Genomic DNA, 13435 nt, shown 5'->3' on the forward strand with positions numbered 1-13435 from the left:
TAATAGACACAACCATTTCAAGGTAGAATTGCCAACACTCACTGTCTTGAGAGAGGGGGAAATGGAATACAGATCTAGAGGATCTGCTGTGAACACGTCAAAGTTCTTGGACCGTGTCAGTTCCTCCCAGTCCGTCTGGCTGAGTAAAGCTGTTCTGCATTGTCATCAGTATACTGTCTGCACGGCTGGGGCTCCCCATGGGCAGCACAGAGCTGTCTGCCATTTACAGACATGATTCTGATGGAAAATTACAGGCTTACATTTCACATTTACATGTTAGTCATTTAGCAGACGCTGTTATCCAGAGCAACTTACAAGAGAAATTCTATTTAGATTTGATTAGAGTTTATTAGTCACATGCACTGGGTCGTAGATGTAATTGTAGGTAGCCTAGTGGTTAGAGCGTTGGACTAGTAACTGAAAGGTTGCAAGATCAAATCCCCAAGGTAAAAATCTCTTGTTCTCCCCCTGAACAAGGCAGTTAACCCACTGTTCCTAGGCCATCATTGAAAATAAGAATTTGTTCTTAACTGACTTGCCTAGTTAAATAAAAAAAAACGGTGAAATTCTTCATCTCTGAGCTTCAACACTGCAAGTTAAAGAGAAGTGAATAAAACAATAACAACAATCTGTAGAGCCTTGCAATCAGCAGTGGTGGAGTTGCTTTGATGCTGCCCAACAGTATACTCTCGATGGTGCGCCTGTAGAACACTGGGAGGGGACAGACTGAATTTCTTGACGTTTTGGACCGTATCCACCGCTGCCCTGTTGATGATGATGGGGGCGTGTCAAGCCTGGTTCCTACTGAAGGACCACAATCAGCTCTTTTGTTTTGCTGACGTAGAGGGAGATGTTGTTTACCTGGCATCACGCCGTCAGAGTGCCTACCTCGTCATTGTTGGTAATCAGGCCTACTACTGTCGCGTCGTCAGCGAACTTGATGATGAAGTTGGAACTGTGTGAGACCACGCAGTCGAAGGTACACAGGGAGTACAGGAGGGGACTGAGGATGTACCAGTGTTGAGGATCAGTGTGTAGGAGGTAATGTTGCCTACCTTCACAAGCTGGGGATGGCCCGTCAGGAAGTCCAGGACCCAGTTGCATAGGGAGGAGTTCAGTCCCAGGGCTGTGAGCTTTGTGGTAAGCTTAGAAGGCACTATGGTATTGAAGGCCGAGATGTAGTCGATGAACAGCATCCTCACATATGCATTCCCTTTGTCCAGGTAGATAAAATGTTTATTTATTTAATCTAACCTTTATTTAACTAGGCAAGTCAGTTAAGAACAAATTCTTATTTACAATGACGGCCTACCCCAGCCAAATCTGGGACAATTATGCGCCGCCCTATGGGACACCCAATCACAGCCAGATGTGATACAGCCTGGATTCAAACCAGGGTCTGTAGTGATGCCTCGTGCACTGAAATGCAGTGCCTTAGACCGCTGCGCACACTCGGGAGCCCCCAAATGAGGGATGAGGGCAGTGTGCAGTGCAATGGCGATTGTGGCGTCCGTGGATCTTTCGGGGCAGTAGGCGAATTAAAGAGAGGGTTGAGTGTGTTGGGTAGGATCGAAGTGATGTGGTCTTTGACTAGCCTCTCGAAGCACTTCATGATGACAGAAGTGAGAACTACGGGTTGGTAGTCATTCAGTTCAGCTCCTTTCCCTTTCTTGGGCACAGAGATGCTAGTGGACATCTTGAAGCAGGTGAGGATAGTGGCCTGAGCTAGAGAGAGATTTAAAATTCAGAAAACACATCAGATAGCTGGTCTGCACATGCTCTGAGGGCACAGCTAGGGATGCTGTCTGGGCTGGCAGCCTTGCGAGGGTTAACACATTTGAATGACTTACATACGTCCTCCAAAGATCATAAGCATGTAGTCCTCGTTGTGCTCGGGGGCTCTGCTCGGGAGCTCAGAGTTGTTAGGCTCGATGCCTAAAAAATATGTTTAGCTCGTCCGATAGGGCAGCATTGATGTCCGCAACGTGATTGTCCTTCTTTTTGTAATCTGTGATCGTTAGAAGCCCCTGCCACATTGGCCTTGTGTCTGACCCGCTGAATTTCTCTTCCACTTTGTCCCTATACTTGTGTCTCGCGATCTTGATCGATCGGCATAGGTCAAATTTCTACTGTTTAACCATACAATTATCCCTGGTCGCTTTGCCCTGTTTATAAGCAGCATCTCTCTCATTCAGTTTCCTGACAAGGCTGCCATCAATCCATGGTTTTTGATTCGGGCAAGTTTTGAAAGACACCATCGATAACACATCATCTATGCATTTTTGATTCATCCGGTGACTGAGTAATTAGGTTGAAGTGGATTGCTCAAGGGCACATCGACAGATCTTTCACCTAGACAGAGAGGGGATTCGAACCAGGCTTCCCCACATGCTTGAGATTTCAGTGTAACCTCTATATCCTAAGGCCCAATCCAGTGGCAAATCTCTCATAGCTCTCTCTGGATAGATTGGTTTCTCTCGGGTTGAGAAAATAACAAGCTTCAGAGTAATGACTTAACAAGCTACAGAGTAATGGCTTCAACATGTGTGAGTGCAAATGTGTGTGCGTGTGTACTTGTGCATGTGACTATGTGTGCATATGTGAGTGTGTGACTTCTTATTCCTCTGTGTGTGAAGAATATTCTCTCATCCAATTGTACTTTGACAGCTGTGCACCATTAATGAACGGACCCCTCTCCTTGAGTTCCTTAGAGAATAAGACCTTCCAAGGCAATAGCGCTTCGTGTGTCACTGTGTGACAAGGACAGCCTGTGGGGTGTAAGTCAGTGGGGGGTACAGGAGGTTTTCCATCATATCCAGCTGCTGCTTTGGCCTCCCACGCAGAGAATCGCTCTTCTGTGTGTGTGTGTGTGTGTGTGTGTGTGTGTGTCTTGGGGGGGATGGGGAGAGTGTTTGATGGCCTCCCTGCTGAAATAGCATAGGCTAGTCATGCTGGTCACCAGCCTTTACTGTGTTTTTGCTGGTGCCTTCGATTAGTTTTTTCTGGTTCCTTCCCTTTTGTTTTTGCTGGTGACCAGTCTTCGCTATGTTTTTGCTGATGCCTTCAATGTGTTTTTGCTGGTGACCAACCTTTACTGGGCTTTGGACACTGTTGACCAGCATACTAGCGTGTGTGTTGGACACTGGTCACCAGCAAAACCAGCAACAAAGTTCTTAATTATTTGGCCTTACATTGAAGGCCTAGTTTTTCCTTAATCAGGCCTACAAGTCACATTATCCTGGCTTGCAAAGTGATGGCTAATTCCTATTGGAATCCAGCAAGAGTGGGGATATCCAACAATTTGAACTTTTGTTCACCAACAATCTGCATTCAGAATGAATTCCAGGGTTAGAAATATGAATGAATGAGACTACCTCAACCATCTAAACTCAAACAATAATTTCTGTAAAGGATGCAATAAATCCAATTAACAGATTGGATTAGTTTAGAAAGGTGTATGTTATTTATCTTTGTGTAGCATAATCAATCAATGCACATGCAAAAACACAACAAGCTAAAAAGATATTGAAACAAACAATTCTAAAAATCTAACCACAATCGCGCATGCTTGGAATATATGATAATGATGGGTGTGGTTTTGCCAGACCAGCTATACCATGCTGGACCAGCATATACCAGCATCACCAACATACCAGCATCACCAGCATACAGCATCACCAGCATACTAGTATAAACTGGTCACCAGCATACCAGCATAAACTGGTCACCGGCATACCAGCATAAACTGGTCACCAGCATACCAGCATGAGTATGGGTCGGGGCTAATTAGGGAGGCCACCGCTCCACTAGACATGGTTAAGCAGGAGGGTCACAAGGAGAGAATCAGTCTCTTCCTTATTGATTCTACTGCGTTTCCCGTGGTGCTGGGCCTACCCTGATTGGTCTGTCATGATCCCACTATTTTGTGGCAACAGAGGGCTCTCACGGGGTGGTCACGAGAGTGCTCGGGGAGGTGTTTAGGGGTTTCCGTTGGTGCGACTACGGTGGAAAGTCCAGACCAGGTCTCCACCGTGCACATCCCCTCTGAGAATATGCCGATTTGGCTCCAGCCTTCTGTAAAAAGAAGGCGACTTAATTACCACCCCATCGACGGGGGGATTGTGAGATACATCTCCTGGTAGATGCAGCACTTCCCAGGAGTCACGTGTATCCCCTGTCGCAAGAGGAGACGGCGGCAATGGAAACATATGTCTCCGAATCTCTGGGGCAGGGGTACATTCGGCCCTCCACTTCACCAGCTTCCTTGAGTTTCTTTTTTGTGAAGAAGAAGGATGGAGGTCTGCGCCCGTGTATTGACTATCGAGGCATCAACCAGATCACGGTGAGGTACAGTTACCCGCTACCTCTCATAGCCAGTGCGATTGAGTCAATGCACGGGGTGCGCTTCTTCACAAAATTGGATCTCAGGAGCGCTTACAACCTGGTGCGTATCCGGGAGGGAGACGAATGGAAGACGGCTTTTAGTACCACCTCAGGGCACTATGAGTACCTCGTCATGCCGTACGGGTTGATGAATGCTCCATCAGTCTTCCAGGCCTTTGTTGATGAGATTTCAGGGACCTGTACGGCAGGGTGTAGTGGTGTATATTGATGACATTCTGATATACTCCGCTACACGTGCCGAGCATGTATCCCTGGTGCGCAGGGTGCTTGGTCAACTGTTGGAGCATGACCTGTACGTCAAGGCTGAGAAATGTCTGTTCTTTAAACAGTCCGCCTCCTTCCTAGGGTACCGCATTTCCACTTCAGGCGTGGAGATGGAGAGTGACCACATTTCAGCCGTGCGTAATTGGCTGACTCCCACCATGGTAAAGGAAGTGCAGCGGTTTCTTGGGTTTGCCAATTATTACCGGAGGTTTATCTGGGGCTTTGGTCAGGTAGCGGCTCCCATTATCTCACTGCTGAAGGGGGGACCAGTGCGTTTGCAGTGGTCGGCTGAGGCGGACAGGGCTTTTGGTCACCTGAGGGCTCTGTTTACCTCGGCTCACGTGCTGGCTCATCCAGATCCCTCTTTGGCGTTCATAGTGGAGGTGGACGTGTCCGAGGCTGGGATAGGAGCCGTGCTCTCTCAGCGCTCGGGTACGCCACCAAAGCTCCGCCCCTGTGCCTTCTTTTCGAAGAAGCTCAGCCCGGCAGAGCGAAAGTATGACGTGGGGGACTGGGAGCTGTTGGCTGTCGTCAAGGCTTTGAAGGCGTGGAGACATTGGCTTGAGGGGGCTAAACACCCTTTTCTCATCTGGACTGACCACTGCAATCTGGAGTACAGACCTTGCCTGGCGAGGGAGACTGAACCCTCGGCCTGAGGACAGTATCTGATCAAGGTCCCCAGTTCACGTCAAGGGTCTGGAGGGCGTTCATGGAACGTCTGGGGGTCTCGGTCAGCCTTACCTCAGGTTTTCACCCCGAGAGTAACGGGCAGGTGGAGAGAGTTAACCAGGATGGGGGTAGGTTTCTGCGGTCTTATTGCCAGGACCGGCCGGGGGAGTGGGCCGCGTTCATACCCTGGGCAGAGATGGCCCAAAACTCGCTCCGCCACTCCTCTACTAACCTCTCCCCCTTCCAGTGCGTACTGGGGTACCAGCCGATTCTGGCGCCTTGGCATCAGAGCCAGATCGAGGCTCCTGCGGTGGACGACTGGTTTAGGCGCTCAGAGGAGACATGGGACGCTGCTCATGTGCACCTTCAGCGGGCCGTGAGGCGTCAGAAAGCTAGCGCAGACCGCCACCGCAGTGAGGCCCCGGTGTTCGCACAGGGGGACCGGGTCTGGCTCTCGACCCGAAACCTGCCCCTCCGCCTGCCCTGCTGGAAGCTGGGTCCGTGGTTTGTGGGGCCATTCAAAGTCCTGAGGAGACTGAATGAGGTTTGTTACAGGTTACAGCTTCCCCCTGATTATCGTATTAACCCCTCGTTCCATGTGTCTCTCCTCAGGCCGGTGGTGGCTGGTCCACTCCAGGAGTCTGAGGTGCGGGAGGTTCCTCCGCCCTCTCTGGACATCGAGGGGGCCCCGGCATATGCAGTTCAAGCCATACTGGACTCGAGGCGTCGGGCGAGGGTCCTTCAGTACCTCGTGGAGTGGGAGGGGTACGGTCTGGAGGAGAGATGCTGGGTGCCGATGGAGGACATATTGGACCCTTCGATGCTGCGGGAGTTCCACCATCTCCATCCGGATCGCCATGCGGCTCATCCTCCGGGTTGTCCCCGAGGCCTGTGTCGGCGCGTTGCTGGAGCCGCCCGTCAAGGGACGGTATTGTCATGACTTCCGCCGAAGTCGGTCCCTCTCCTTGTTCGGGCGGCGTTCGGCGGTCGACGTCACCGGTCTTTTAGCCATCGCCAATCCACTTTTCATTTTCCGTTTGTTTTGTCTTTGTTTTCTACACACCTGGTTTTTTTTAACCCTCTGTTTCCCACATGTTAGTGTGCATGTTTATTGATTGTTATTGGCGGTACTTGTCGGCTGGTTATGTTTGCCCGGTTTATGTATTTACGGCCGTTATTTTCGAGTGATCGGTATTTCTGCGCACTTTGAGTATTGTCTGTATACTGGTGCTGTCGTGGAATTAAATACCTTGTACACTCATTTCTGCTCTCCTGCGCCTGATTCACTGCACCAGTTAACCACCGCCTGAATGAGCTGGTCACCAGCATTCCAGCATAACTAGCATTCCAGCATGAGCTGCTCACCAGCATCACCAGCTTGACCAGCTGTCAGACCTGCTTGACCAGTTCTTTTTTTCAGCAGGGTTGTGATGTAATATGACAGCTGTTGATGGTCAGTGTTTGTTTGACTATCTGTAAAAGTATTTTGATTTTATGCATCTGTTCCACCACTCCAGTCGTTTCAGCTGTTGCCAGACTCTTAACTTTCTTTGATCCCTTCTGATTCTCCATTTGGGAGGAGGTGCTCCAGCACCTTACAGTTAACTGGAACAGTGACAGTGACAGACTGTGCACATGTTCCCACAGAACACATCTCTCTGTGTGTGTCATACTGGGGTGGGGTCTGGATCTTAGCCAGAACGTCATGCACCTTTGGGGCTGTTCATGGGAGAGAGGCAGTGGTAGACCTATACGATAGACAGCTTCCTACATGAAACTATCACCTCCACTCTATTAATGAAGTTTTCAATTGTATCGACACATTCTGTACTCTCCAACATACAGCAATCCTTGTTTAAGCAAGATGTTTCTTGCACCAATGGTCGTCATCAAGTCAAATCCTAGAAAAAATGAATGCTTCATGTGAGCCAGTAATAATGTACCAAAACAGTATATTTCTCAACACACTGTCTCTAGTTGGTTACGCTCAAGCTGACAAGCCCTGACAAGAAGACACAAATTGACATTGCTCCTTTCACAATACTCTCACATTGCCTCCAGCAACTGTTCAACATCCCTTTTCACCTACTCTGGGAAAATACACACAGGTGAATTAGCCACAAAGGTTAAAGATGCACTGTGCAGAAATTGCTCTGCCATTTCCTGGTTGCTAAAATTCAAATAGTTTGCCTAATATCATTTTATGTGACAAAACAACCGAGTATAGTGTAGAGAATCATTGTACCATCTAAACCGCTGTGAAATATATTTTCCATAACCAATAATATTGTATTGTTACCTGTTTGAAGTTGTAGAAAACCGAAAGTAGCAAAAACAAAACTTCAGCACAGGAAGCATAAAAATAGTGCACATTGAACAGATCTATCGCTTCTTAGACTTTCTTTCAATGAGAATGACAGATCTATAACTCAGTTCATCCAAAAAGTGACATATTGCAGCTTTAAATTGCTGATTCCAGATTGTAGAGTAGGCCTGTAGAGTAGAGCCGAGTCTTGACTGGCTGCTTTAAATAATGTAGCTACTTCTGCAAATGGCAACAGTAACCAGGTTTCCATCCAACCTTTTTATGCGTAAAGTACATGTTGGATAAAAAAATGTCATGACAGGCCTGATGGAAACACATTTTTTCCCCCGTAAACTTTCCAAATGTCGACAAAACAAAATATGCTATACAATGTGGAATCGTTTTGTCTCGGTAAAATTAATTTTGAGAGAAATGACGGTGGAAATGCTTTAATGCTCGAATATTGATATAATAACCATCATATTGAAGTAGTCTTGGAGTCACACGTTGACATGTTGTGTGATCCTCCCATGATTCGTTGGGAAAGCATGCAGTTTATTAGCCTACAGATAACATAAATTATGATTAACTTCACAGGTGATGATGACCTTGATGCTCCTTTCCAATAAATATCGAGGGTCTTATTCTGGTGACATGATCATCAACGCTTGGCTGGCTGCCGTTTGACAAATAAAATAATCTCGCTCTTTTCTCCATAACAATCTCTTCATGTAGGCCACAGCTCTCCAACCCTGTTCCTGGAGAGCTACCATCCTGTAGGTTTTCACTCCAACCCTAATCTAGCACACCTGATTCTAATAATTAGCTGGTTGATAAACTGAACCAGGTTACTTACAACTGTGGTTGGAGCAAAAACCTACAGGAGGGTAGCTCTCCAGGAACAGGGTTGGAGTGAACCTACAGGAGGGTATCTCTCCAGGAACAGGGTTGGTGACCCCTGAGTAGGTTGCAATTTATAAAAATAAAAAAATCACCTTTATTTAACCAGGTAAGCCAGTTGAGAACAAGTTCTCATTTACAATTGCGACCTGGCCAAGATAAAGCAAAGCAGTGCGACACAAACAACAACACAGAGTTACACATGGAATAAACAAGCGTACAGTCAATAACACAATAGAAAAAAAGAAGTAGCGAAGTAATTACAATTTAGCAGATTAACACTGGAGTGATAAATGAGCAGATGATGATGTGCAAGTAGAGATACTGGTGTGCAAAAGAGCAGAAAAGTAAATAAAAACAATATGGGGATGAGGTAGGTAGATTAGGTGGGCTATTTACAAATGTTATGTTAGCTAGCTGGCTATGGCTATGGCTATCCAACACTGGAAGTCTTCCAAGTCAAGGTAAGCCTTTGGTTTTATTAATTTCGTTTCGATATGTGATTATATTTAGTATAGTTTTATCTAAAAATTATAACTTTTTTAATGTTTTACAATTAACGTTTTTCTGAAATTCACTGAGGAGGATGGTCCTCCCCTTCCTCCTCTGAGGAGCCTCCATTGTAAGGAATTGGTGGAGTTAGGTCAAGATCCCTTGTTTCCTGTCCTGGCATAAAGGCTGGCTTTATTTTTCCCAGAGTGGGACGGGACACCCCTCCTCCCCAATCCCCAGTGTGAGGCAATGCCCAGGAGGGATAGAAGGAAAGAGGGAGAGGGCTTAAGTGCCATCCGTCCTTCCACCTCTCCCCCTCTCCTTGCTTCTCACTGGCACCGAGTCCTCAGCAACACATGTCTCTGATCAAGTGCAGCCTGCGTCATCAGTTAGTAAACTCCAGGCTCCAGGAAAACCAACAGAGAGCACATTCATCCCCGGCGACCCTGTGACTGAGTGTGTGATTCATTACTGTTTAATATGCACTCTATTCACCCCAACAACTCGACCACCTCTCCAATCTTGTCCTCAGGCAGACTCCAAACCCTGATGAAATCCATCATTAGACATACTTGTAGTGTTACTGTTGTTGGGTTCTTTATTTATCAAATGCAGTTGTCCATGGCCTATTTGCAGACAGAGAATTAGCAGCATAGGTGAGTTTGTAGGTGTGAGCTTCCTCTTCACAGGCAACATACAAAGAGACCATTATTTTCTGTACGATAGGAGAGTTAGCGAGTATACACTACCAAGCAAAAGTTTGGACACACCTACTCATTCCAGGGTTTTACTTTATTTTTACTATTTTCTACATTGTAGAATAATAGTGAAGACATCAAAACTATGAAATAACACAAATAGAATCATGTAGTAACCCCAAAAAATAGTTAAACAAATCTAAATATAGTTTATATTTGAGATTATTCAAAGTAGCCACCCTTTGCCTTGATGACAGATTTGGCATTCTCTCAACCAGCTTCACGAGGTAGTCATCTGGAATGCATTTCAATTAACAGGTGAGTCTTGAAGGCTACACTGAGGGAAAAAAATATTTTATCCCCTGCTGATTTTGTACGTTTGCCCACTGACAAAGAAATGATCAGTCTTTAATTTTAATGGTAGGTTTATTTGAACAGTGAGAGACAGAATAATAACAAAAAAATCCAGAAAAACGCATGTCAATAATGTTAGAAATTGATTTGCATTTTAATGAGGGAAATAAGTATTTGACCCCTCTGCAAAACATCACTTAGTACTTGGTGGCAAAACCCTTGTTGGCAATCACAGAGGACAGACGTTTCTTGTAGTTGGCCACCAGGTTTGCACACATCTCAGAAGGGATTTTGTCCCACTCCTCTTTGCAGATCTTCTCCATTCGTTAAGGTTTCGAGGCTGACGTTTGGCAACTCGAACCTTCAGCTCCCTCCACAGATTTTCTATGGGATTAAGGTCTGGAGACTGGCTAGGCCCCTCCAGGACCTTAATGTGCTTCTTCTTGAGCCACTCCTTTGTTCCCTTGGCCGTGTGTTTTGGGTCTTGTCATGCTGGAACACCCATCCATAACCCATTTTCAATGCCCTGTCTGAGTGAAGGAGGTTCTCACCCAGGATTTGACGGTACATGGCCCCGTCCATCGTTCCTTTGATGCGGTGAAGTTGTCCTGTCCCCTTAGCAGAAAAACACCCCGAAAGCATAACGTTTCCACCTCCATGTTTGACGGTGGGGATGGTGTTCTTGGGGTCATAGGCAGCATTCCTCCTCCTCCAAACACGGTGAGTTGAGTTGATGCCAAAGAGCTCCATTTTGGTCTCATCTGACCACAACACTTTCACCCAGTTGTCCTCTGAATCATTCAGATGTTCATTAGCAAACTTCAGACGGGCATGTATATGTGCTTTCTTGAGCAGGGGGACCTTGCGGGCGCTGCAGGATTTCAGTTCTTCACGGCATAGTGTGTTACCAATTGTTTTCTTGGTGACTATGGTCCCAGCTGCCTTGAGATCATTGACAAGATCCTCCCGTGTAGTTCTGGGATGATTCCTCACCGTTCTCATGATCATTGCAACTCCACGAGGTGAGATCTTGCTTGGAGCCCCAGGCCGAGGGAGATTGACAGTTCTTTTGTGTTTCTTCCATTTGCGAATAATCGCACCAACTGTTGTCACCTTCTCACCAAGCTGCTTGGCGATGGGCTTGTAGCCCATTCCAGCCTTGTGTAGGTCTACAATCTTGTCCCTGACATCCTTGGAGAGCTCTTTGGTCTTGGCTATGGTGGAGAGTTTGGAATCTGATTGATTGATTGCTTCTGTGGACAGGTGTCTTTTATACAGGTAACAAGCTGTGGTTAGGAGCACTCCCTTTAAGAGTGTGCTCCTAATCTCAGCTCGTTACCTGTATAAAAGACACCTGGGAGCCAGAAATCTTTCTGATTGAGAAGGGGTCAAATACTTATTTCCCTCATTAAAATGCCAATCAATTTATAACATTTTTTACATGCATTTTTCTGGATTTTTTTGTTGTTATTCTGTCTCTCACTGTTCAAATAAACCTACCATTAAAATTATAGACTGATCCTTTCTTTATCAGTGGGCAAACGTACAAAATCAGCAGGGGATCAAATACTTTTTTCCCTCACTGTATGCGTCCCGCTAGTGGGACAACTTCCGGTGAAACTGGAGGGTGCACAATTCAAATAAATAATCATAAAAATTATGGATTTTAAACATTTAGGTACATACAAGTGTCTTATTGTAACGACTGTCGTGGAAGAGCGAATGGGACCAAGGCGCAGCGGGTTGCGTGCTCGACATATTTATTATAACAATGAGAACACCACGGAAAAACTATCAACAAACTAACGACAGGAACAGAGAAGCAGGCTCAACAAAAGCAGTGCTCTCAAACAACTACCCACAAGTGACAAACAAAACACACACCTATTTATAGGACTCCCAATCAGAGGCAACTAGAAACACCTGCCTCCAATTGAGAGTCCAGCACCCAACCTACACATAGAAAAACTACCCTAGAATATACACATAGAAATACAAACATAGACCAGTGACCAAAAACACCGTAATACATAAATAAACTACCCTCTGCCACGTCCTGACCAAACTACAACAACAAAATATCCTCTATACTGGTCAGGACGTGACACTTATATCGGTTGAAAGCTTAAATTCTTGTTAATCTAACTGCACTGTCCGATTTACAGTAGGCTTTATAGCGAAAGCATGCCATGCGATTGTTTGAGGACGGCGCCCAACATCAAAATATTTTTCCACCGGCACAGGTTTCATACATTCACAAATAGCGAGAAAATCTTCCTCTGATTTGTCATCCAAAGGGTCCCAGCTATAACATGTAGTGTCGTTTTGTTAGATAAAATCCTTCTTTATATCCCCAAAAGTTTGTTTAGTTGGCGCCATTGATTTGAGTAATCCACTCGTTCAACATGCCAAGATGAGAATCCGGAAATATACCCCTAAACTTTGTTTCAACAAGTCAAAATATGTTTCTATTTAATCCTCAGATACCTTAAAATGTAACCAAACTATAATATTTCATACTGAAAGAAGTATGTTCAATAGCAAACCGATATTAGCAGGTGCACGTTGTCTTCATGGCCGGCGCACACACGAATTTCCAAGCAGATGTCCTTGTACTAAAACTCTATTCTTACTCGTTTTGGAAGAAACAAGCATGAAACTTTAAACAAAGACTACTGACACCCAGTGGAAGCCATAGGAATTGCATACTGGGAGCTAGATTTAACTATTTCCCTATAAGTTCCATTGTAAGAGCATGGGCTCTCCAAAGAAATTGTGGTTGGTTTTTCTTTGGATTTCCTCCTGCCATGTCTATTGTGTTTTAGATTCCTACATTATTTTAACATTTCTACAAACTGTCTTCTTTCCAATGGTATCGATAATATGCATATCCTGGCTTCAGGGCCTGAGCAACAGGCAGTTTACTTTGGGCAAGTCAGTCAGGCGGAAATTGAGAAAAAAGGACCCTAGCCTGAAGAAGTTTTAATTTGTGGAATTTCTTTCCTTCTTAATGCGTTTGAGCCAATCAGTTGGGTTGTGACAAGGTATGGGTGGTATACAGAAGATGGCACTATTCAGTGAAAGACCAAGTCCATATCATGGAAAGTACAGCTCAAATAATCAAAGAGAAACGACAGTCCATCATTACTTTAATACATGAAGTTCAGTCAATGCGTAAAATTTCAAGAACTTTGCAGTCGCAAAAACCACCAAGCGCTATTGTTATATCTAGCTTAGCTGTCAAAGAGCGCACATCTGCACCATTTCAAATTGCACATCCCTCTCTCATTTTAATGACATGTGCCACTCATTCTGACAACCCATTCATCCGTAAAGCAGCACACTGTTG

Source organism: Salmo salar, chromosome 12 (assembly GCF_965601325.2).
Source record: "Salmo salar chromosome 12, fSalSal1, whole genome shotgun sequence".
Classification (NCBI taxonomy): Eukaryota; Metazoa; Chordata; class Actinopteri; order Salmoniformes; family Salmonidae; genus Salmo; species Salmo salar.